This window comes from Rhinopithecus bieti, unplaced genomic scaffold (genome assembly GCF_001698545.2).
Source record: "Rhinopithecus bieti isolate Rb0 unplaced genomic scaffold, ASM169854v2 scaffold_33652, whole genome shotgun sequence".
Classification (NCBI taxonomy): Eukaryota; Metazoa; Chordata; class Mammalia; order Primates; family Cercopithecidae; genus Rhinopithecus; species Rhinopithecus bieti.
In genome coordinates, this window is record NW_016814761.1 from 4,250,256 (window position 1) to 4,277,453 (window position 27,198).

The following is a 27,198-nucleotide window of genomic DNA, read 5'->3' on the forward strand; positions in this document are numbered from 1 at the left end:
CGGCAGTGAAGAGAAATGGAAATATGTTTTACATGAAAAGTATAACAAAATGTTGGCAACATGGTTTCTTCGATATGTCACCTACTTAGGGGTTTTCTATGAAACAAAATACTTCACAGAGAACACACACACACACACAGACACACACACACAAGGGAGACAGAATTCAGATAGCTTGAGAGAGTTCATCATTCTTCACAGAGAAAAGGGTCCATCAACTGATGAAAAATTTGGAAATCAGACTTAGTCTTTCGTGTTACCTAATTATAAGCATGACTAGACATCAGAGAAAAAAAAAGAAACAGTAAATAAATGCATGCACTGAGGAAAAAAGGTTGTTGGTTTAGTAAGTAACACTTTTTTTTTTTTTTTTTTTTTTTGGCAACAGGGTCTCACTCTGCCGCCAAAGCTGGAGTGCAAGTGGCACAAGCATGGCTCACTGCAGCCTTGACCTCCTGGGCTCAGGTGAAGATCCCACTTTAGCCTCCCAATCAGGTGAGACTAGAGGCCCACGCCGCCACACCCGGCTAATTTTTGTAGAGTTGGGGTTTCCCTGTGTTGCCCAGACTGGTCTCAAACTCCTGAGCTCAAGCGAACTGCCCACCTCAGCCTCCCAAAGTGCTGGGATTACAAGCGTAAGCCACCTCATCCAGCCCAACATTTTTATTTTCTAATAGTCATTCTAAATATCAATTTATAATATTCATTCTTTATACTTAATTGATTCTATTTGCTTTAAAGATAACTAAGTTAACCTCTCTTTACTATTCATTGAGAAAATTTAAAATGACCATCATCTACAAGTTGATTGTGTGTGTTGCTGGCTTTTCATTGATTGCTGAGTCACTGAAATTCACAGTTCTTAGTTCTATAAAGATAGCTAGCCTTTGTATACTACACTTCATAGTTTGTGACTTTTAAGTAAATTTTTTCATTTGATCCCTTATAAAAACAGTCCTGAATTAAGCTTGTCCTCTCATTTCTCTCCCAGCAATCAGCATGCTCCCGTCCGCTACAATAAATCTGAACAGACATATATATCCATTTGCCTAACTAAACTGAAGACAATATTATGTCTACTATGGTACTTAACCTCTCTGCTGAGCTTTCCCTCAGAGTTCTGTCTGCTCACTTCCCCCACAACACTCTCTGAATCACATATACATTTTTGCCGGAACTATCACAAGCTCTTTAAATTGAAGAGTCAAACTGCACAATTACAATTTCTTCATTATGTCTTAAAACTTACCTGTCTCTGTGAAACAACAGGTGTTGGACGAGGATGTGGAGAAATAGGAAACACTTTTACACTGTTGGTGGGATGTAAACTAGTTCAACCAATTATGGAAAACAGTAAGCCAATCTTCCTCAAGGATCTAGAACTAGATGTACCCATATGACCCAGCCATCCCACTACCTGGGTATGATACCTAAAGGATTATAAATCATAAACAGACACATAAAGACCACCAGTAACAACAAAATGTTTACTTGCGGCACTATTACAATAGCAAAGACTTGGAATCACGCCAAATGTCCATCTGTGACAGACTGGATTAAGAAAATGTGGACAACACATATACACCATGGAATACTATGCAGCCCATATAAAAGATGAGTTTGCGACATAGACAGGGAATGGAGCAGCGTGGAAACCATCATTCTTAGCAAACTAATCATCAAGAACCAAGCGGAAAACCAAACACCAAGAGAGAGCGAGACATTTCTCACTCATAGGAACTGAACAAGACATACACACAAATGGACTAACAACAAGAACATCACACATCGGGGGCCGTATCATGGGGAGGGGGAGGGGGAGGGATTGCATTGGGCAACAGTATACCTGATATAAAATGATGAATTGATGGGTGCTGACGAGTTGATCGGGTGCAGCACACCCAACATGGGCACAGTAATACATATGTAAACAAACCTACCAAGTTATGTACATGTACCCTAGAACTTAAAGTATAATAAAGAAAAAAAATTAAAAAAAAAAACTTACCTGTTCTATTTCTCATCCTTAAATTTACTGACACATACTAATCTCTGTAGCTGAACTGAATTAGCAATTTTCAGAACCATAAAAATCTAAAAATCTGAATGTCACAACCAGATAAAAAATAAATTAGTGGCACTAAAGTGAGTTCCTCCTCTAAATCTATGGGAAATAAATGAAGTCTGATATTCCCAAGAGGTAAACTGGCAAGAAAAATGCTGACAGAGTTTCTCATGACTTCTTAAAACAAATGAGAGGTAGCCAGAGAAATAAACAAGAGTCTCCCAGGATGCGTCCAAAAGAAACAGCTGTTCAAATGTAAAAGATAAAATCCTGAACCTTTTTTCTCTGACAGGATTTAAGTGAAAATGAACATCATCAACAAAAGACTGAGCCTACATAAAACAGAAGAAAAGAAATGCTTACAAAATCACAATCAGTTTGGTTCTTACAAAATTCTTTAGCTTGCTGTAATAGTGCTGAATTAATACTCAGATATTCTAAAATGTGGGTTCCAGCCATGTGAATTTGCCAAACAGAATGTAAAACTTAGGGTGACAAGTCTGAAAAATAACTGTACTTAACCATCACTCTTGCAGCAACATTTAAAAACTAACCACAGAAATGTCAAAAGAAAATAAATGGAATTTTTTTTGGCTACAGGCAATACAAAGAGAAGTATAATCAAACATATAAAAGCTGCTTTAGGCACATTTCAAGGTAAGTTACAGGACTGCATAAAAGATTAAACACCTAGGCCAGGCACGGTGGCTCACACCTGTAATCCTAGCACTCTGTGAGGCCAAGGCAGGCAGGTTGCTTGAACTCAGGACTTCGAGACCAGCCTGAACAACTTGGGGAAACCCAGTTTCTACAAAAAAATACAAAAAGTCAGCTAGTCCCAGCTACTCAGGAGGCTAAGACAAGAGGATTGCTTGAGCCTGGGAGGTGGAGACTGCAGTGAACAGAAAACACACCACTGCACTCCAATTTGGGTGGCAGACTGAAACCTTGGCAAAAAAAAAAAAAAAAAAAGAAGGAAGGATGGAAAGAAAGAAAGAAAAAGAAAGAAAGAAAGAGAAAGAAAGACAGAAAGACGGACGGACAGAAGGAAAGAAGGAAGGAAGGAAGGAAGGAAGGAAGGAAGGAAGGAAGGAAGGAAAAGGAAGGAAGGAAGGAAGGAAGGAAGGAAGGAAGGAAAGAAGGAAGGAAGGGAGGAAGGGAGGAAAAGAAAGAAAGAAAGAAGGAAGGAAGGAAGGAAGGAAGGAAAGAAAGAAAAAAGAAAGAAAGGAAACACCTATGAGAAAAAAATTTGATCAAGGTCACTTTATAAATATGGTTGCAACTAATTTTTTAAATAAAAACAAAAAATGACCAAAAGAACTGAACACTCTTCTAATCAAGTATCACATTAAAATAAATCTCAACAACTAGAAAAGCCTACCGTGATTCTTTACAAGTTGCATTCATGGTACATGGGGATTTGGTGTGGGTCTGGACACCTGCAGTACTGACTGCACTGAGTTGGTCCCCTTGGTGACAAATCCTCCATTTGGTTTTTCTAAGTTGATAATATGTGTAAGTTCTTAAAAACCTACTTTTGTTAAAAGTGTCAACAAATATTGTCATTAAACACTTTACAAATAACATGCCTTTGCAAATGTCATTAATTTAAAAGTAAGTTATAAAGGCCTATAAAATATTCATATTTATATTTGTGATATGCTAAAGAATCCTGGTAAGCTCACCTCAAATACTGCCTTAAATGGATATGATGTGTTTCAAAGTGGGGGCCTTGAGGAGTGTAAAAACTATAAATTTTGCTTTTTTTAAATTAAATCAATACTCATCTATTTCAACAATGAAATGTGATGTTTTCTTAAAGCAAACTTTCACAGCTTCCTCTACTTTATCATGGTTAACAAAGACGCATCAAACTCAGAATTTATATTCTTCACAAAAGGTAAGAAAAAAAAAAGCATATGCAGTAAGGAAAAATCACTATTCAGGCTTCATTCGTTTTGTTTGTTTGTGTTTCCTTTGAGACAGGGTCTCACTCTGCCACCCAGGCTGGAGTGTAATGGTGTAATCCCAGCTCACTGCAGCCTCAACCTCCCAGTCTCCAGCAATCCTCTCACTTCAGCCTCCCAAGCAGCTGGGACTACGATTGTGTGCCATCACACCTGGCTAGTAGTTTTTACATTTTTGGTAGAGACAGGGTCTCAGAAGGGCACCATGGCTCAAGCCTATAATCCCATTTCTTTGTGAGGCTGAGGCTGGAGGACAGTATGAGGCCAAGATTTAGAAACAAAACCTGCCTTGGCAACAAAGCAAGTCCCATCTCTGCAAAAAATTAAAAAATTAGTCAGTCACCATGAAGCTCGCATACAGTCCCAACTACCTGAAGAACTGCTTGAGTCCAGGGGGTCAAGGCTGCAGTGAGCTATGATCACACTACTGCACTCCAGCCTGGGTGACAGAGTGAGGCCCTGTCTCTAAAAACAAAAAAACAATAAAGAAAAAAACAGCTTACAAAGGCTGGAGCAGTCAGTCAATGAACAATTATGAGACAACACAGAGAAATTCTCCTTAGTAAATAAAATAAGATTCCCAGAAGCTGGATAAAGCAAAAATGGTTGTTGGGACCATTCATCATTTGAAACTCATCCTTCACTAATGATGAAAACTGTGGTGTAACAAAAAGCATCACGATCAAGCAATACTCCTCAGTGAAGAACTCTGCTTAGTATTTCCAGAGACAATAAAGAATCTAGCCAGTGCGTCATATGCCATCACCATCTCAATTACTATATATTATATGCTATAGAAGGAGTTCCTCTCCCAGAAAAAAACAGAGAGCCAAATGAAATCCAGAAACAGCAGGCAGATAACACCTATTACCTCACTTCTTTGGCATCATTTTGAGCATGTCTTCTCATTTAATTTCTGTGAATATAGCTCCAAAAGCCTGGAAATCTAGACAATGATGCCAAGAGAAAAAAAGAAAAGACCTAGATTTTGATCCTGGTTAATCAGCGCCAGCTTGGTCTTTTTGTAATGGCTACTTTGTGAAAATTAACTAAGTTAAAGCAAATACGCGTCACCAATTACATCCAATGAAGCAATAAGTAGGAGTCTCTTTCTGTTTTTGCTTGAGGAAGTCATTCAAATAAATCTAAGTAAACTTCTCTTCAAAAAAAAAAAAAAAAAAAAAAAGAACTGAAGGCAAAAGTTTGGGATTTAAATTCTAAAATAGTTTATAATTTTTCCCTAACAAGAACTGCCTACTTTCAAGTTAGTGTCCAAAACCCAGGGAGGTCTTAAAGAAAATTCTGATCTCATCTAACAAAAGCTGCTTATGCACAAAGAAGAAAACTGGGCATTAATAGGAACTTCCACAGGTTAAATTATAAAACAGCGTTAGGAGGGTTGGAACTCGAAATTAGAGAGTCTCTTCTCCTGACTCCCTAGAGAGTGTACTTCTCCAGGGAGATTTACTTTGTAATCTGCCACCAAAGGATACTTTTATTTTTATTTTTATTTTTTTTTAATTTTTTTTATTATACTTTAAGTTCTAGGGTACATGTGCATAACGTGCAGGTTTGTTACATATGTACACTTGTGCCATGTTGGTGTGCTGCATCCATCAACTCGTCAGCACCCATCAATTCATCATTTATATCAGGTATAACTCCCAATGCAGTCCCTCCCCCCTTCCCCCCCACGTTTTAAATTCCACACTATTTACTCTTTCCAGAGTACAGACATGGTGGGTTTCAAGACTGTTCAAAAGTGTTGCCATTTCTGGGAAACTGATAAGAATCTATGCCTATAAAGACTCCGTCTCACCAATTTACCACTGTCTGAAATGTCATAGTCTAAGTCTTTGACTAATTAAACAAAATCTCCAAAGAGGACGAAGTTAGAAAGAACTACAACTCATGTAAAAAAAGGAAATGCACATTAAGCCTTAAAACTTGACACATAGACAGGTGAGGTGAAGCACCTGTGTATGTGTAAAATCCTGTCTTAACAAAGAGAAAGAAGCAGGTAACGAGATTGCTGAGGAGGTTGGAAACAATATTCTACATTTTCCCTCTTTTATATTTCAAAGCTATGAAATTCACTTTTCTTCGGCTTAGCTTCTTTCACTTAGACCTTAGCAGATTCACTGAGTGTCAAACGTTGAGTCACAGACATGGGTAGTTACTTTGGACAAAAGTATTTAATTTACAGAAGAAAGGGAGACTGTCACATCAAAAAGGACATGTAGCTAAAGAATGGTTTCTTTGATCGTATCTCCTCAGTTGACCGAACTTGTTTTGTATAGAAGAATAAAACAAATCATCGCCAACAGAAAATAACCAATCCAACTGTTATCTGAACATCAGAACAGGCAAAGACATGGAAGACATTTCAAACTCTTGGAGATAGCTTCTAAGTTTCACACTAAATCTTGACAGGTAGCCAAATAAAAGAATTAGCAGGCAAGGATACATACACGCACACACACGCACATATATATACACACACACATATATATATATATATAAATCTTGAGGAGAACCATGTCTAGCAGGCATACAAATAATAAATGCAACTTACTAAATTCAGGAAATCCTGTTCTGAGGCAGGAATTTACATAATCGTAACAACACTCTTACAGGGCAGTAGAATTCTAATTTCCCCCTATATAACAGACGAAGAAACGAAGTTCCAGAGATATTAAATAATTTACCCAATATCATATAACCAGAAAGTAACAAAGCCAGCCCTAGAACCTATGGTTTGACTTCAAGCCTATAATCCTTTCCCCTCTATTTTGAAGGCTCTTCTTTCTACTACCACCCATGAACTTGGTGGGGCACAGAGATATGACTAAGAAAACGTCTTTCCAAAAGAAACACAATTGTCTTAAGACCACCCTCCCATGGAGGCTCATCAAATAATCAGAAAAGATTAATCATGGAAGAGAGAAGAAACTAAAGCTATCACCACATCAAGAGAGACTTTTCATTTTACTTCTGAGAGTAACTCCTCAGAAATTCTCTAGGAGATTTAACATTCATAGTAAGACAATCTTTGTTCACAATGAAGTCTCATTCCTCACCTTCCTGCCACCTCCCAGCAGCTCAGAGGAACTTTGTCTCAGACTATTGTAATTTGGACTCATTCATTTCACCTAAAAATCATTTACTTCCCCTCTAAAATTCCCTACAGCCCATTCCCCACCCCACTTCCTTCCCTCTTCCCTATGAAGAGGGTACTCAAACCTCAACCATCTCTCCCTTCTTTGTGTTTCATATGTGCAGGACTCATGTATCCATGCACATTGATAAATCTGTATGCCTTTTTCTCCTATTAATCTGTCTATCGTCAGTCATTTCAGCAAACCCTCAGAGAGGGCAGAAGGGAAGCTTTGCATTAGCCCCCGCAAACTGTTTCAACTGTGAAACCTAAAAAAAACTTGCGTTTCCCACAGAACTGTTCATTTTTCTAGGTATGCTAGTTTAGAAAACTTCCTCACCATATCAACAAATGTTAACATATTGCTAGGAGACAGATGAATCCACAGAAGCTTCCCTCTGTCTGAAAGGATGGAGGGGAAAAAAGAGCAGTGAACCAGGTGTGATTTACTGGGTTCCTTCATCAGATTAGGCAAAATGGTGGCAAAACAGACCACAGAAGAATGCAACACAATATTTAGTGGCCATTCTCCCTGGTATTCATGTACTCTGGTTTCTAAAGGCACCTGATAAAATGGCATATAGAACAGCATTTGAGAGGTTCAACAAGTGAGATGCTGGGAGACCATCTTTTCTTAAACACAAACTATGCATTTGTGAGCAGCCTATCTTTCAGAAAACTTAAGTCCTTTGGGCCAACTGCTTGGGTCAAACCACAACTTGAAACAGTAAGAATTTCAAATGGAAAACTAAGCTATTTCCCTTACATGCCAGTTATAACTGCTTGTCTTTCATATCAAAATTCAACTTGTTTGCCTGCAATGAGAAAATGGATCTGAGCTCTATAAATATTTTAACATTTCGGCTGACACAACATTAAATTTTCTCAGTAGAAGGTCCTAGAGATATGTAGGAGGAGAGGGTTTTGCTACCTGGTTCCTGGTTCCTGGAGAAGCCCAGATAGCTTCTCCAAAAGATGGATTCTCTAGTGACCGGCTTCCCTCATGGGCATAGCTTCATCAGAGCAAGATTTCTGTTTCAGTACACAGCAAGCAACAGTACCCAGCAGCCAAGAGCTACCCCTGGTATTCCTTCAGGAAGATATGCAGCACAGGGGCTTTTCTAAGAAACCGCCCTGAAAACAGCTTTCCCCTGGTATCTTAGAGGGCAGAATTCTGACAAGTTCTGAGGGTGGATTTTCAGTAAGTTCCACTGAAATGGCACCACTGCCATTCAGAAAGCCACACCATGCCCTCTCCAACAAGGTCAAGATCTTAGCCCAGGGTAGTGGTAGCAGTCTCTCACCTAAAGCTACCACAAAAAATAAGAGGTAGGTTTGGTAGGCCTTTTTTGGATTTTAGAGGCAACATATACACTACATCTGAATGGGCCACCTTAACTGATTACAGAGTCACCTAGGAAGTTACCAATTTTGAGTAAGGAACACAATATATGAAGGTTCTACAGCAAATTAGGGATGGGCAGTGCAAGCTGCTCTACCACTTGGGACTTTTGATCCAGTAGATCTAATGCTTTGAATTGTCTGTGGGAAATAGACATGCTGTAAGGAGCCTTTTAGCCAGTGTGCACTGCATCAGCTCTTGGCTATAAGAGATGGGTGCTGGAGAAGCAAGCTTTCCCCAATACTTCATAGGGCAAATTTCCAGCAAGTTCCAGAACAAAGAGTTTCAGCAAGTTCTGAACAGTACCACAGTGGCTTTTCTACCACAGCCTTTGGCTCAGCCCTAAAGAGAAATGCTCCCTATCTGAGCCTCTACTCAGCCCTAAGGTAAGCATTTGCTCTTTGTATCTGCTATTCTTATGTTCTTGAGAGTGCACAGTTTTTCTCTCCTGATTAGACTCAGATTAATACACCTTAACAGTAAGTCGAGAGGCTGTGTTCAGTCTAAGAAACCCAATACAAGAACCTCATTTAAACAAACAGGAGCTCATTTTGTTTTGTTTTCAATGTTTAAAACTCAAAATTATATAGGAATAATTTAGACCAAGTTTAGGCATAGCACTAAGTTCTTGACAAACTTATTTATATATTCATTAACAGGGCTATTTCAGTCATGGTTTGGCAAACTGTACATTCCTTTTCCAAACATTCTGTAGTCTAAACTATAATTAATCAGCACATGGCCAGGAGTTCGAGACCAATCTGAGCAACACAGCAAGACCCCATCTCTATAAAAAATTTAACCAAAAAAAAAAAAAAATTAGCCGAGCACGGTGGCATGAGCCTGTAGTCTCAGCTAACTGGGAAACTGAGGCAAGAAGATCACTTGAATCCAAGAGTTAGAGGTTACAGTGAGCTATGATCACACCACTGTACTCCAGCCTGGGCCACAGGGCAAGAACCTGTCTCTAAAAAAATAATAAAGAAGGAATAAAAATTGTCTCTAAAAAAAATGAAGAATAAAAAGTAAAATCAGCCCCTAACTTATAATCACCACCTTTAGCATTATTTTTAGCAATTCCTGATCTCTCCTATTATTCAAGCTCTAAAAGGACTGAAACATGGCAGCTAAAATCGCAAATAATGTTATAAAAATGATTTTCATTATCAAAAGAGTAGCTCTTACATGTAAATACTGACAATCTCACACAGTTAGGTCAAAGTTATTGGCTTGACTCACTCCACATTCCGTAAGGGACTGTATAACTCTAGCCAACTCTTAACCACAAGGAAATGCAAACAAGCTTGCAACAGTAGGTCGGTGCAAGCTAAACAATATATCTTGGCAAACAGTTTAAGTGCAAGGAACACATAGGAACATCTTCTTTAAACAGTGTCTGAATGTCTGTTGTTCCCATTAAGTAGAATTACACTAAGGGGTTCACAATTCTTTTAACAGTTCAACAAAAACTTAAGCCTATTAAATTACAATAATCGACTTAGAAAACAACCAAACCAACAAATAAAAAATCCCACTGATGCTACTCAAGAGGGGAAGACACAAAGTTTTCACATAAGTAGAAAATAACCATCAATGCTTCACCCAAATGGGGTGGAGACAGTAGCAGATTAAGCATCAAAAAGCAAATCAGTGCTTTGTGGGGGGGGTTTTAAGTAAACTTTAGAATTAAACTCTAATTTCTTAAACAATGAAAATGAAAACTAAATGTCACTGACAGTTAATTTTTAATGACTCCAAAATGAAATGTGTGAAATTTGTTAGTAGCCACCTTTATGAATGGTTAAGTCTGAAAAGATGCCAAAGACAAACTGGAAATTACTATACAAGTAATGTTTTATGTTACTGCTTAGGAGTCTCTTTAGAAAAACAAAAATGATGCTTTTACAAGGACATTTCTTATTTTTTAAAAAAAGGTTTATCTTACTTGAGAGAGTCCAGGGGACGATGCATGTCCCGGGGGCGTTGCCGCAAGATTTGGATGCCCCTTGTTTATTTCATGTGCTGAATAAGGGGATGGGGTAGGGGTTCCCGGCTGTCTTGCTACTTGTGTTACCTGTGAGGAAATCAATATTTAGTAAGAACATTATATTAGTAAATCAATCTTAATAAATACAGCTGAACTATCTGATTTAATTGGATTTCCTGCCTAACAACTTACACTAAAATAAGCACCTGACTGAACAAACACTTAAATTTTTCAAAACTGAAAAAAACAAAATTCTTTAAAAATATATACATGAATATTCTCATCAGTTTGATCAAAGATTCTTAAAGCATGGTCTCAAAAGCAAAAATCTTAAAAGAAAACACACGCTACAGGAAAGAAACAATACTTGAAACTACAAACTGTATGACACCATTTTGTAAAAGGAACAGAAAAGAAATAAATGGTTGAAAGAGGAAGGAGATGACTACAGAAGAGGAGTAAGGACGTTTTTGAGGGTGACAGAACTGTCTGTATCATGCTTATAGTGAGAACTGAATGTCTCCGTGCTTGTCAAGACTTATGGATGTATACACTAAAAAGGGTGAATTTTACAAAATTACATCTCAATAAATCTAAACTCCAAAAATGGTGAATTACTTATACGACATAATCTCATTTTGTCTTTAAAAACGTGTATCTGGCCAGGTGCTGTGGCTGATTCCTGTAATCCCAGCACTTTGGGAGGCCAACACAAGAAGACTGCTTAAGAACAGAAGTTTCAGACTAGCCTGTGCAACACAGCAAGACTTCATCTCTATTTTTAAAAAAATATTTTTTTCATTAGCTAGGCATGGTGGCATACACCTGTAGACATAGCTACTTGGGAAGCTGAGGCAAAAGGACTGCTTGGGCCCAGGAGTTCAAGGATTACAGTGAGCTATGGTCACACCACTGTCCTATAACCTGGGTGACAGAGGAAGACCTATCTCTTTAAATACTAAAAATTTTTTAAAAAGAACATCTAAACATATGTATACATACACATGTGTAGGAATATTTCTATACACATATTTGTTAATGTATATATATAATATATACATACACATCTAAAAACATGTATATATAATATTTTAAAGATCTGTAAGTAGACACACCAAAATCTTAACAGAAAGCATCACAGGTATTTCTTTATTTTTTCATTTACATTTTCTAATATAATATAATAATCATAAATTTATACAACTGAAAAAAATCAGCATGTTTTTATGTAACCAAAAATTTTATTTTCTCCAATTTTTGCAGGCAGTAAATTGCTCATCAGCCCATGACAGATATGAAACCACTTTACTCAGACCCCTAGTGGAAGTGTCTACCAATCAATCCTAGCCAGCTCTTCCCTCTCATAGTCTAATCCAGACTAACACTGATGGTTTTGCAAACCTTCATGAATTATGGGCAGTTCTGTACTCTGCTAAAATCAAAGAAGCCATTCTCCTTAAGCAATAGTTCTTAAATTTGAGAGGAACATGAACCCTTTGCCAATCTAGCATAAAATACAGACCTCTCAGAATCATGTTATTAAATGCATAAAATATATAGGATTATGACAACAAGTGATCTATATTGAAATACAGGTATAAAAATATTAAAAGAAATTCCTGACATAGTAATACATGTTCTTTATTGGTGCATTAAATATAATAACTAACGGCAATTGTTGTCTATAGTCATAATACAAAGAAATGCTAAAATTCATCATTAGACATATTCTCTATTTTCAGTTCATAGGTCTTCTGAATTTTATCATAAAGTTAAAAACTCTGCCCAGGGAAAAAGGAAAATGGCCTGGAATTCACCCAGTCAAAAGGTCTAAAGAAAATCTAGTCCCTGGTACTCTAACCTTCAAATCACTTATAGCTCTCTAAACAGACAGAAACATCTTCAGGATCAGCTAAAATCACTTATAGCTCTCTAAACAGACAGAAACATCTTCAGGATCAGCTACCCGATCCCAATACTGAAATCAAATGGATTCACACAGAACTAACTAGAACCAAAAGCTTATGAGTTAAAAGACACATAAATGATGCTACAAATAATTGTAACTAGTTTCATCCTTGTTTTGTAAATAACTTTGATTACGATTTTCTTGGGAATCTTTTTTCTTGGGAAAATTTTGTTTCCAATTTTGAGTGACTATTACCTTTATAAGGGCATAAAGTTTACCATGAAATGTAACAGCGTATATAAATCTCACCAAGGAAATTTTTCTTTTCTTTTCTTTTCTTTTTTTTTTTTTGAGACGGGTAAGTCTTGCTCTTGTCACCCAGGCTGCGCGAAGCTGCCAGTGGCCCGGACTTCTCAGCCCCTCAGCTGCAAGCTCTGCTCCCTGGTTTACGCCATTCTCCGCGCCTCAGCCCCCTGAGTAGCTGGGACTACAGGCCGCCGGCCAGCCATCGCCCAGGGTAGTCGTTTTTGTATTTTTAGTACGAGACGGGTTTTACCATGCTTAGGGGCCAGGGGCGGATGGGTCTCGATCTTCCCTGGGACCTCGTGATCCGCCCGTCTCGGCGCTCCCAAAGTGCTGGGGATTACAGGGGGCTTGCAGCCCAACCACGCGGGCCGGCCGCTCACAAGGAAATTTTTTCACAGGAGAAAAGGTTGGGATTGCGTATTGTAAACAACTACTTTAGAAAATTTAATAATCAGAAAATGGAAGAGTTGCTTATAAAGCGTAAATTTCTTACCAATAAAGCTTATGCAATTCTATATCTTTTCCCATGTTTTAGCGGAATCTTAATTATTGTTGGAGTATTGTTGCTAAAGTAAAAAACCTCAATATGAATACAACATTTTTAACATGGGAAAAATTCTGTACAGTGAAATAAAGTAAAAATAAAAAGAGAGCAAAGAAGTTAACTATATAAAATCTTAGACCAGTTTTCTGATTTATTCTGATAAAAATTAAATATCAAATTTGCCCATGACAATAAATCATAGAAAAGTTTTTAAATACTATTGATAAAAAATATTAAAATACATTATATGTTTATCAACTAAACTAACAAAAGTAAGTTAAAAAAAAAACTTTGCCCCATTATTGGCAGGGATCTAAGGAAGCAGGACACAGACAAGATACTGTAAATCGGTTACTATCTTCCCAGGATTATAGAACAATGTGTCACCAAGTAAATGCTTCAAAACCATCACTCCAAAATTATTTCACTTTAGAGTACATACCCTAAAGAAAATCTCACCTCAAAAATTAGGAACTTAAAGATATATCCAGCAGCATTTCACATGATGGCAAAAACAGGTAGAAATACCAACTAATGGGAAAATGAAGTAACATAACTGAACTAAATACATAAAAAAAAAAAAACCTGTACACTGCAGAGTTGTAAAGAAAAATACATCTGCAGAGTTGTAAAGATTGTAAGCTATGTTTCCTACAGAACTGTAAAGAGGTACTGACATATACTAAAGAATACTGAAAGAACAAATTAAATCATTACAAATAAAATTAGTATCCACTGGTTTGTCAGAAAACTATTATATTGCCCCCATAAAACACAAATGTTTGAGAAAAAGAGAAAAATCATTGTGCCAAAGCCAAAAGTGGTATGCTCTTGCTACATAAAAAGCTTCCTTAAAGGAAACACCAATGAAAAAACAACTTTCATGGGTATATGCCTGTGGTATGCATCCTTTGCAACTCTAAATAGTTCTGCCAAACTAGTAATCCTTTGGTATCAGATATTCTAAAAGGGCACTTCCTCCTAAATTGGAGGATGTCTACTAATAAAAGCAGGTCAAAGAAAATAAGTCTGTATCAAAATAATAGAAGAACTAGAATTTCTAAGAAATTCTTCCTAGAAACAGGCTGTTACATATAATAAAAAATCTCTCAGCTTCACTGTGCTCTATTCAATTCAAATAAGATCCTCTATTACATATGTCACACTGCATTAGGCATTCCATATTTGCTTTTAGTGTATTTGTTACAGGGCTTAATGTCTCTGCCAGGGAAAAAAGGTATACCATCTTTAACTAGAAATTATACAGAACAGAAATAGTTAGCACAATCTTATCCCAAAGAAATGCCACAAAGGCTAATAAAATTGTCATAGATAAAAATCAAATTTAGACTAAAATTTAAATACCTCTTGTAAAATATTCCTAAATTAATGATTAACGAATCTTATACTATCTAGCTAAGGGTTCTTCTCTCTTGCTAAACTGTTCAATTTCAGGTCATACTGTTGAAATCCATCTTCCTTAAAGGTAGTAGCAAGAAGTTATCATGCAAAGAAAACAACGTACATTTTCCCATTATTTCAACTATGAAGGCTGGGAGGGAGCAGAGGTGTAGAACAGCTGATAACACGAACTACTTAACTACCTCCAAAGCTAAACAGATGGTTGTGTTTTCTATAATACTAATCCTAAGCAAAATACATCAACCATTTCTTGTAGTGCAATATATGTTTGTGTGTACTGCTTATTGCGTTTAAAAGAAAATATGCCCAAGAAACGTTTTTGTTTCTTATAGATATATTTTTGCATTGGTAACAATGCGGGGCTTACAAAATTCTCATTCTCTTTCTGGTAGAAATGTAAACTGGTACAACCACTTTGGGAAGCAATTTGGCATTAGCTGGTAAGCTTGGAAACAGTCATGACCTATGACCCAGCCATTCCACTCCTAGATGTACTTCTGGGAAAAAATAATGAAAATGTGCTCCAGGGTACATGAACAAAAATGTTCATAATTGTATTAATAACCAAAAACTGGAAACAACCCAACTGTTCATTAATAGAATTGATCAATAATGAAACTTTCATACACAGAAAATTTTCCTATACAGAAACAGAATAAAAACCAGCATAACACAATTTAGATGACCCTCATAAATGGTACTGAGTAAAAGATTAAGAACAATATATAAAGTATGACTCAACTTATCCAAATATCCAAAACCAGCAAAATTGGACCATATTAGTCAATAGAGGTATATACATGTTTAGCAACACTACAAAGAGAAGCAGGAAAATGACTTTTAAAAGGCAGATAGTATTATTTCTGGGGAGAGAGGAAATTATGACATGCCATGGAATTTTTTTTTAAATTGGTTTGAAACTTTTTTTTGCTTTAAAATTATTTGTTAAACTCTACCTTTAAGTTTTATGTACTTTTATGAATGTGTATTTTAATCCTCTTCCATACCACCTACCTCAAAACAAGATTAAAGACAAAACAAGTGAATTACTAACACCTGTGATAAAATATCACTTACATTGGTATTACACTGTTACTTTGCATAGTAGAAAGAAAATTTAAAAAGAAATACTGCTGCAGGAAAGAAAAGCTCTAAAATTTTGACTCAGTGGAAACTTCAGGTAGCTAGTGAATTTTCATTCAAGATTTCCACCAAAAAATAATCTCCTATAAAATTAACGACATTTGGTGGTTGGTGACCGATATTAACTTGACAGAGTTTTTAGAAAATTTAAGGTAGACCATAAAGATCGTGCAAGTTAAGATTAGTCATTAGATATAAAATGTATTTATCTAGCACTAACTTATCAGATTTGATTATATTCTGCCCAATTAAGAGCTATCATACATAAACCACAATTTTCAAATAACAAATAAAATATGGAAAACAAAGTTTCCTTAACATTATCATTCTTACACGACTCCAGAGCAAGGGAAATACCCCCTGAAGGAAACAAAATGGGAAAAAACTGGCCAGATGTAAACAACAGAGATTAGGGACTATGAAAAACGGTAGAGAATGGCCACTACCCAGGGGACAGCAGATACTGAGATACTGGCATGCAGGAATTCCAGATAAGCAGTGCTACTTCTTCAAAATTTTCAAGAGTAACCAAAAATAAGGCTTTCTGCATGAAATTGTCCTGATTTCCCATACACACTACATGCCAAATAAACCATATATTGGTATATTAAATACACAGGCAGCCAGAGTGTGGACATGGCTCTAGGGGTATTGTCATGATCATCATCAAATATAAACTTGCTTTTTAATTTTTTTTTTTAAGTGATGGGGTCTCATTGTGTTGCCCAGGCTGGGGTGCACTGGTGTGATCACAGCTCACTGCAGCCTCCATCTCCCAGTGATCCACCCACCTCAGGCTACAGAGTATCTGGGACTACAGGCACATGCCACCATGCTCAGTAATTTGAGTGTGTGTGTGTGTGTTTTGTTTTGGTTTTTTTTGTAGAGACAAGTTCTCATTGTGTTGTCCAGGCTGGTCTCAACTCTGAAACTCAAGTGATCCTCCTACCTCCGGTTCCCAAAGTGCCAGGATTACAGGTATGAGCCACCATCCCTGGCCAAACTTTCTATAAATACTCAGATATAGACTTGTGACTGGATTCTACACAAATAGGCATTGACTGAATACAGATATATTGTTAAATATAACACATGCAGAAAGTACTATGTTTTTATTGTATATATTTTATATAATATGAATAAAAACATACTGCTTTTAAAAGTATAGTAATTAATCAGTTACTAAAAGAATAACAGGAAACTCCAGGATTCCTATCAAGTAAATTAAATTTTCAGCAGCAAATGATTCATATAAAGGTAAAAGGCACACGGTTTATGTGTGTGACATCCCTTATTTTATAAATCCCAAGATAAAGTTTATTTAGCGAGGTCACCTAAAAACATTTCAGCAGCTGCAACTCATACACAGAAATAACCAAGTTCCATTCTGGGTAGTTTGGAAAGATCCCAAAGCTTTTCTTACCTGGGTAATTTCTATAGTTTAGGCTCCTCAAGCAGCAGAATAGATAAGTAAAGTCTTTCCCTTCATTAATATTTTGTCTCATCCTAGTTCTTCCTTCAGATCATTTATTTTCCAAAATCTATAGATATTGAGAACCAAATAAAAGCTGGTCTGCTCAACTAAAAGGAGCACTACAGTGGATACTAGGATGGAAGTTTTACTTATACCTGACACTATTTGAATTCTGTTAATATCACTGCCAATCCCCAACCACCAAGAAAAAAAGAGAAAGAAAAAGAAAATGGTATTCCTCCTTGCTCTACTCTTACCTATACATAATAAGTTGAATTACATGAAATTCCAGATTTACAGATATTCAAGTATATTTTAACCTTAAAAAAGAAAAGGTAATTTTATATGATTCAAGTAATACTTAAAAACTCAAGCAAACACACACCATATATGTTCTACTATGGACTTTGTCAGCACTGAGTTTAATTCTGAGGGTTGCTTTTCTTATTTACTAACTGTCCAATAGAAACAAGAAAATGTTCTACTTCAAAGAACATTTCAAAGTTGGAGGGTCAATAACAATGCGAACAAATGAAAAAATAAATAAGAAAGAAACACTTCCAAAAATGTCTAGGTATCAAAGGTTAGCGAAAGTGGACCATATGTGAATCCTTGAGGATCACAGGGCAAACTATTTTCATTGAGACGGTCTGTATCGCCTAGGCAGGTGTATAGAGGCCCAATCTCGGCTCACTGCAGGTTCCAACTACCTCCCAGGATCAAGTGATCCTCCCAACTCAGCCTCCTGAGTAGCTGGGACTACAGGCATGCACTACCACTCCCGGCTAATTTTTTATTTTTTGTAGAGAAAAGATTTCGCCATGTTGCTCAGGCTGGTCTTAAACTTCTGGGCTCAAGGGGTCCGCCCGCCTTGGCCCTCCAAAGTGCTGAAATTACAGGCGTGCATCACCGCATCCAGCCAGGGTGGACTCAAATCTAAGACGGCTCTCAGTATTCCTATACTTGGTGTACACACCCTGAATAATTCCCTCCTCTGAAGAAAGAGGGGGGCCAGTGAATATAATAAGCTGATGTGGCTAGGTAATTTATTAGTTATCTGAATTAATCAAGAGACAAGTCACAAACTTAACAGCTTAAAACACTACACATTTAAGTCCTTGTTAGCATGGTAAGGACTTAGGGTTGTATTCTAACACGATTGGGAACCTACAGGAAGTTTTAAGTAGGAGTGTGAAAAGATCAAATGTTTTCCAAAGATCATTTTGGTTGCTCTGTAAGAATAAGAACTGAAGGGTACAAGAATAGAAGCAGAGAGATTAGTTAAAAGCTATCATGCCAGGCCACAGTGGCTCACATCTGTAGTCACAGCAACTTAGGAATGTAAGGCAAAAGGCCCAACAGTTCGGGTCTGTAAGGCACCATGATCATGCCTGTGAAAAGCCACTGCATTGTAGCCTGGTCAACATAGCGAGATCCTGTCTCTTAAGGAAAAAAAAAAAAGCTACTGCAATCATCTTGGCCAAAACTGATGGTGGCTTAGAACATGGTAATAACAAGATAATTTGTTTGAGCAGGTGAGACAGAAAGGAATGTAGATTGATTGATTCATTCATTCATTTAACATATATTTACTGAGAACTTTATACCAAGCATTGTACTGGGTGCATGGAATACATCAGTGAGTAAGAGAGACTAAAATCCTTACATTCCTGGAGTTTACAGTCTAGCTGCAATACTAACAGCCATAATACTTAAATAAGTAATATAGTGTACTTGTAAGTGATAGATTATGAATATCAGGAATGGATTTTAAGCTTATGGCTTGAAAGATTAGGTGGGAAGAAGGGAAAGTATTCCTAATCCAAAATGCCTGGTACCAGAAGTATTTCAGTTGTTTTCTTTAATTGTTGAATGTATGCACTGTCCCACTTCAGCAGCCCTAATCCAAAAATCCAAAATCCAAATGCTCTAATGATCATTTTCCTTGAGCCATCATGTTGGCACTCCAAAACATTCAGACTGTGAAGCACTGTATTTTCGGATCGGGATGTTCAACCTGTATTACTGTGAGACAGGATTAGAGGCAGAATAGAAAAAGGGAAAGGGATAATCACAAGTAGTTTTAGATGCCTATCAGAGACTCAAATGGAAATAATAAATAGTGTGTCGACTATATGAATCTAAGCTCAGGAGAGCAGTCAGGGCCAAGCAAGTAAATCTAGAGGTAGGTTCATTACCAACATTCCACATAGCATCTAAGCTAATTATCAAAACCAGCAAATTTCAGATGAAAAAGTTGGAAACGTATGAGAGGAAGACAGCAAAAGGCAAAGCTAAAATTTATTTTTGGATCAATTTTGTCAATGTCAATTGTTACATACTCAAGGTTGTGCTTACTCTCGTTATGTAATCAGTATGGTTTATTTCTCTGCTTGGTTTTTTAGGTTTTTTTTTTTTTTTTTTTTTTTTTTTTGGAGAGAGAGATCACTCTGTCACCCAGGCTGAAGTACAGTGGTGCGATCTCGGCTCACTGCAACCTCCACCTCCCAGGTTCAAGCAATTCTCCTGCCTCAGTCTCCCAAGTAGCCGAGACTACAGGCATATGCCACCATGCCTGGCTAATTTTTGTATTTTTAATAGTCTGGTTTCATCATGTTGGCTTGGCTGGTCTCAAACACCTGACCTCAAGTGATCCATCTGCCTTAGACTTCCAAAGTGCTGAGATTACAGGCGTGAGCCACTGCGCCCAGTCTCTCTGTTTGCTTTTTGTTTGTTTGTTTCTGACGCAGGGTCTCGCTCTATCACTCAGGCTGAAGCATAGTGAAGTGATGCGATCACATCCCACTGCAACCTCAAACTCCAAGGCTCAAGCAATCCTCCCGTTTCAGCCTCCCAAGTAGTTAAAACTACATGTGTGTGCCACTACACTGGCTAATTTGTTTTATATTTTGGAGAGACAGGGCCTCACTATGTTGCCCAGGCTGGCTTCAAACTCCTGGGTTCAAGCAATCCTCCCACCTCAGCCTCCCCAAGTGCTGGGATTATAGGCATGAGCCACTATTCCTAGCCTCTGCTTGTAATTCTAAAAGAAAAAAAACAAGATCATCAGAGAATAAATCAGTAATATCCTAAACTAAAATTAAATCAAAGTCAGAATCTCAAAATTTCAAAATACAGGCAAAAGGTGACTAAGGAACAATCAAACCAATGTCAGTAGTCTCAGGATCGACATGGACCTAGCACCACAGAGAAGACACAAGCAGTAGATATAGATATAGATATAGATATAGATATAGATATAGATATAGATATAGATATTATTTTGAGATGGAGTTCTACTCTTATTGCCCAAGCTGGAATGCAATGGTGCGATCTTGGCTCACTGCAACCTCTGCCTCCCGGGTTCAAGCGTTTCTCCTGCCTCAGCCTCCCAAGTAGCTGGGATTACAGGCGCGCGCCACCACGCCTGGCTAATTTTTTGTATTTTTAGCAGAAACAGGGTTTCACCATGTTAGTCGAGCTGGTCTTGAACTACCGACCTCAGATGATCCGCCCACCTCGGCCTCCCAAAGTGCTAGGATTACAGGCATGAGCCACCACGCCCAACTGATATATATTTTTTTAAATAACCGGTCTGCTGATGCTAGGACAGAATATAAAGGATAGGAGGGATACCATACAGTAATCCAAACCAATTTGGTATGATTCCTAATTTCACCTACTCTGTCATCATAAATGAATTATGTGATAAATATCATAGAATATATATATTTTTTTTAGTTTTATTTTTTTGAGGCAGGGTCTCACTTTGTCACCCAAGCTAGAATGCAGTGGCACAATCACAACTCAATGGAGCCTCCACCTCCTAAGCTCAATCAATCCTCTCACCTCAGCCTCCTGAGTAGCTGGGACTACAGGAACATGCTATGACGCCCGGCTAATAGGAGATGTATTTAAAGTACTGCTGAAAAATAAAAAAGTAACCAGGTCTGAGAAGAATCTGGAAGGGTTTGGTGGCATCTGACTTACACCTTGAGAACAACAAGGGTTCAGTTCAGATCAAAAGTTAGAGGCAGTATTTTGAAAAAAATACTGATTCTGTTGAGAGAGCATTAAAAAAAATACAAAATTAATGGATGCTAAGAAACTATGTGACGGTTGTTTGAACACTGTAAGAGTAAAAAATACTAACTCATTAGAAAACAAGTAAATACATTCTTATAATATATACTTAGAAAAATGTTTTTAAAATGAGAAGTTGCTTATGGTGTAATATTAAGTAAAGAAAGCAGGACAGAAATTTGTGGTGCACTGATAACTTTTTAAGTGCACAGCAAAACAACTTGAAGGATCCTGTTAAAATGGGTGGTATGAGTCTTTTGTTAAAAACATCATGGATCATGTTTTTCCTGTCATACTTTTCATTTGGGGGGGGCGCGGCGGGCGGTTGCGGGTGACGGAGTCTCATTCTGTTGCCCAGACTAGAGTGCAGTGGTGCAACCTCGGCTCACTGCAACCTCTGCCTCCCGGGTTCAAGCAATTCTCCTGCCTCAGCCTCCCAAGTAGCCGGGATTACAGGCGCATGCCATCACACCTAGCTAATTTTTTTTTTTTTTTTTTGGTATTTTTATTAGAGATGGGGTTTTGCCACCTTGGCCAGGCTGGTCTGCAACTCCTGACCTCAAGTGATTCACCTGCCTCAGCCTCCCAAAGTGCTGGGATTACAGGCATGAGCCACCATGCCCAGTCTCCTGTCATACTTTTCTCTGTGTTTCAATTTTTCTAGCAGACACAGTAATTTTATAGTGAGCAAAATCTGCTATTTGGCACTTGGCAGTGAGGTATCCAGACTGTCTTATAAAATCCTGCTTAAGCCAATGATGTAGTTGAGGATGGCGAGGTTCATGCTATCCTTTGTGCCCTGCAGTCACCCAGAGACTGCAAGGACACAATCAGTGAGTGATCACTGATTCTTAACATCTGTTTGCATCCTTGCAATCCTTGTGGACAGGAATAAGACTTAATGAATACTTATGACAGTGCTTGCAGACCAGTGGCTACTCAGATGTTTAAGTATAAATATTTTCTCTGTTACTAACTCAACCAAATCTTACTATTATATGGCTATTTGAGGGTAAAATTATTTAGAATATTAACTCATGAAGACATCAGGTAGCCAGGGCTGGTTTACAGCCTAAAGGGAGGAAGCCAAGATAGTAAAAAGATTTTTGTTTCTTTCACTGCTAATAGAATCCTGGAGAACTGTATTACAATTCCAAGGTCCTTTCCCAGTTCAACAGCTAAACCTTGATCAGTTAGGAATGACTGTCTTGAATAAAAAAAAAAAAAAAGAGTGGTACGGTTTATCTATTCTACTAAATCCAATCATTTAGTAAAACTACACATAAAATTACTAACAGTCTACATAAGCACAAAAAATTAACTCCTTACTTTTTCAAGGAATATACATATATTAGAGACCAACTGCTGTCCCTGTGGTCAGAAGCAGAACACGTGACAACTGATCTTCTGAGGAGTGATGGCTTTTAACAGACACTCACATTCTCTTTCTTATGTTCAAAACCCACAGTCAGAGCTTTCCACCAGGACAAGGTTGTATGTGAGTCTGGAGATTACTAATATACATTCAGTGACTGCAATGGAATTAGTCATTTTCCAACTTATAACTTAATTTTTTAAAACTAATGCTTTACTATTTCCCTGTTGATCTTTAGTCAGTTGCTAATCAACTAGTTATTTAACTGACCCAAGGTAAGTGAATTCTATTTTAATTCCAAGGTATTAACAAATCTCAGATTTTAGTATTCAACTATAAATAAGCACACATTCAACTGTATTATCAAAACCACAATTTTTTTTTTTTTTTTTTTTAATTTTTTTGAGACGGAGTCTCGCTCTGTCACCCAGGCTGGAGTGCTGTGGCCGGATCTCAGCTCACTGCAAGCTCCGCCTCCTGGGTTCACGCCATTCTCCTGCCTCAGCCTCCCGAGTAGCTGGGACTACAGGCGCCGCCACCTCGCCCGGCTAGTTTTTTTTTGTAGTTTTTAGCGGAGACGGGGTTTCACCGTGTTAGCCAGGATGGTCTCGATCTCCTGACCTCATGATCCGCCCGTCTCAGCCTCCCAAAGTGCTGGGATTACAGGCTTGAGCCACCGCGCCCGGCCCAAAACCACAATATTAAGTTCCTCTGACGCAGATCCCAAATCATATAAGATGTGTGACATATGTGCCCCCATTCTGCAGCTGAGTCATGAATTACCACTTTCCAAACACAAACTTGAAAGAAGGAACATAAGCAGAAGGTAAACAGATTCAAGGTATCCAAGTAGGCTAAACAGCATCAACAAAAGAGCACAGAGTTGTTTCTACAAAAAAAAAAAAAAAATTAGGCATGGTGGTGTGCACTTGTAGTCCTAGCTCTAAGGAGGCTGGGATGGGAGGATTAAGCCCAGAAGTTGCAGCAAGCTATGATCATACTACTGTACTCCAGCCTGGGAGACAGACTGAAACCCTATCTTAAAAAAAACAAAAAACAAACAAACAAACAAAAAAACCGTGGTGGCAGCAGGGGGAAGAAAAAAGAAAAAAATGAGCATGGGTTTTGGTGTCAGAGACCTAAGTTTGAATTCTGGCTCTACTACACAGAAACTATATAAGCAAATTACTTAAATTTAGTTTCTTCTTCTGTAAAAGTGAAAAGTAAAGTCTTATCATGCTGATTTATTCAACACATTAAGATAATATTTATCATAATGCTTAGTATATAAAAAGTGTTCTAAAGTGGTAGCTCTTTGTGTTTAATTATTTACAAATATTTAAACTGTTGGTTTAAAATCCTAATATTAAGCCAGTAAGTGTAGAACAGTTGGGTTGAAATGATTCCTGCTTGATTTTCATCTATACAAATGGGAGTGAGGGTGTTACAATAAACCTAAAGCTGTGGTTTGCAAAGTGTGGTCCCTAGACCAGAGGCATAAGCATCACCTAGAAACTTTCCGAAAACAAATTCACAGGTCTCACCAAGACCTGCTGATTCAGTAACTCCAGGGGTGAGACCTATAAATGTATGGTTAACAAACACACCAGTTAACAACCACTGACCTAAACACAATAAGGGCAGGTTTGTACTAACATTCACAGCACCTGCATGATATGCCTGCTTTTCTTTTTTTAATCTGCTGAATTACAACACAAATTAGCAGAAGACAGATTACTGGACATATATATGGCTATACTATATTATTGCTGGGTATGATGGAACACTGTCATTTATAAACATTTTTATCCCTAAAATGTGCTTTCTTCCCCCAAAAAAGGTAAAAACCACTTTCTTGACTTAACAGACTCATTCTGCTCTCTCCTTTACCTTGCATTCACATTGCACATAAGGAACATCTTATACTAGGTTATGGTAAAACCTCAATTTCTTGAAATCCTTGAGGGAAGAACTGACTACATTACTAGATTTTCCAGAACACTAGGAATTAATCTCTTTACAAAACTTATTTTCCTCACGTAACTGTTTTAAATGGAAATCTTTTTAACATTGTCCACATTGAATGTAATTCAAACTTTTTTCTTGGCCATATAAATTCATCATTATGAACATCAAGTTTTATGCACAAATATACTTTATGAAGTGTCAATAAAACTCTAAACCAGTCTATACTTTTCTGCATCTACATTTGCTATCATGCAGTTAGCTATGATTTTCAGCTGCTACCAACATTCCAACTTGAGGCTATAAGTTTGTTTGTTATTCCATCTTTCTAATAATCTTAGGTGGGCATCGAAACTCAACCAGTATTCTGATACCTTTTCTTAGTTCCCTAGTATTCCTCTAATCTCCTAAACATATAAACCTTTTTCTTCTGCATACCTTCTACTTATCCTTAGAAATTCAGCCCAAAACTCACCTCCCATGAGATAAATTTCTTAAAACCCTGTCTCCCTAAGTGGGTTTCACACTGCTGCTCCACACTTACAAGAATAGCAAGACATTCTCTGCCTGTCCTTCTATAAGCATTTATCTCACTGCACTTAAACTAGACTTCACTTTCAGCTTTCCCACTAGCTTGTAAGTACCTTGAGGGCAGGGAGCAGTGTATCTACTGTGCACAATGCTTGTAAGCAGATACTCTAAAAAAGAGGAACAGGCTATGGTCTGGGGGGAAAAAACCTTGCCAGGGAAGCATAAGAGCATTGGCTCAATGATACAGTATCTGCTTTGTCTAAATTACAGGACCTTGCTTTTGTTCAGTGTTACTGTTTGATTTTTATTTTCTTCACTTCCAACAAAGTGTTGAACAATTTCTTTCCTCTAATTCTTTCAGCTACTCACCAACTTCTGAGTAAATTTTGTCTTTCCAGCCAAAACGTAAGAATATAAAGAGAACCCTCTTTTCCATTGTATTTTCTCCCACAGAACCTAACCCAACAAATAATAACAATGAGAAAAAAAATCTGCCCCTAAACATGACCTGGGTTAAACTTACTTTATAACATTTCTTAGCTTCTTTTAAAAAATAATTGGGACTCCTAATACTTGACCAATTTTCACAGATGTTAATGAGTTTTCCTCCAGAAAGCTTCCCACCCAATGCAGCCAAATAATCTTTAGTCATAGATTTCAATATTATACTGTCATGTGTGGTTAAACAACAGGCCTACCCTCTGAGAAACACATTATTATGTGATTTAGATGCTGTGCAAACAAAAGGTACTTACACAAACCTAGATGGTACAGCCTACCACCTACCTAGGTTATGTGGTACAGCCTATTGCTCCTAGGCTACAAACCTGCACGTTACTGTACTGAAAACTGTAGGTAATTGTAACACAACAGCAGGTATTTGTATATATAAATATAGAAAAGGTACAGTAAAAATATGGTAGAAATCTTGTGGCACCACTGTCACACTCTGTCACTGACCTAAATGTCATGATGGAATGCATGACTGTACCTCTTTCCTTTTCTTTTCTATAAATGTCTTTCTTAAGAGAACAAGCTCTAAATTGGTCTTTCAAAGTCTAATCCTTTAAGCAAGTTTAAAATAAATACTTGACCAGCCTAGGAAACATGGCAAAACCCTGTCTCTAATAAAAGTACAAAAAAAAAGCCAGAGGCTGTGGCTACTCAAGAGGCTGAAGTGGGAGAGTGCCAACTGAGCCCAGGAGGTCAAGGCTGCAGTGAGCCATGATCATACCACTGGGCAACAGAGCGAGACTCTGTCTCAAAAGAAAATTAATAATAACAAATAACTACATACTTGACACCTCGTCCTAATTGATTTTTCTGAATTTTAAAAAAGTTATTGGGGAGGGGAAGGATGAGGGGCCATGCAGCCTCATCAGACTCAGTCCACTCCTGGAGGGAAAAAAAGAAAAAAAGGTAAAAAATATAAAAACATTAAAAAAAATAAAGTTACTAAACAGATGATTAGTGAACAAAGAATAACAATATACCACTGATTTTACATTAGATATGTAAAAAATTAACATAGAAATGTTATAGCCAGCCAGGCACGGTGGCTCATGCCTGTAATCCCAACACTTTGGGAAGCCGAGGCAGGCAGATTACAAGGTTAGGAGATCGAGACCATCCTGGCTAACACAGCGAAACCCCGTCTCTACTAAAGAATACAAAAAACTAGCCGGGCGTGGTGGTGAGTGTCTATAGTCCCAGCTACTCGGGAGGCTGAGGCAGGAGTATGTCATGAATCCGGGAGGCAGAGGTTGCAGTGAACCAAGATCGCAGCACTGCACTCCAACCTGGGCGGCAGAGCAAGGCTCTGTCTCAAAAAAGAAAGAAAGGGGAGGGGAGGGGAGGGGAAGGAAGGA

At 37.7% G+C, this 27,198-nt stretch overlaps 1 protein-coding gene across 22 annotated transcripts in view; it reads right to left on the reverse strand.

Annotated features, from left to right (window-relative positions):
- Positions 1-27,198, reverse strand: part of EIF4G3 (eukaryotic translation initiation factor 4 gamma 3) — a 268,928-nt gene that overhangs the window by 236,754 nt on the left and 4,976 nt on the right. For 9 of the 22 annotated variants that reach the window (XR_001881497.1, XM_017852121.1, XM_017852123.1 and 6 more), the window contains one exon: positions 10,537-10,665. The gene's annotated coding sequence lies outside the window, so the exon portion shown is untranslated. Of the gene's footprint in view, positions 1-10,536; positions 10,666-27,198 lie in introns of those variants that run through there. The other 13 variants (XM_017852107.1, XM_017852106.1, XM_017852105.1 and 10 more) reach the window with 2 other exon arrangements.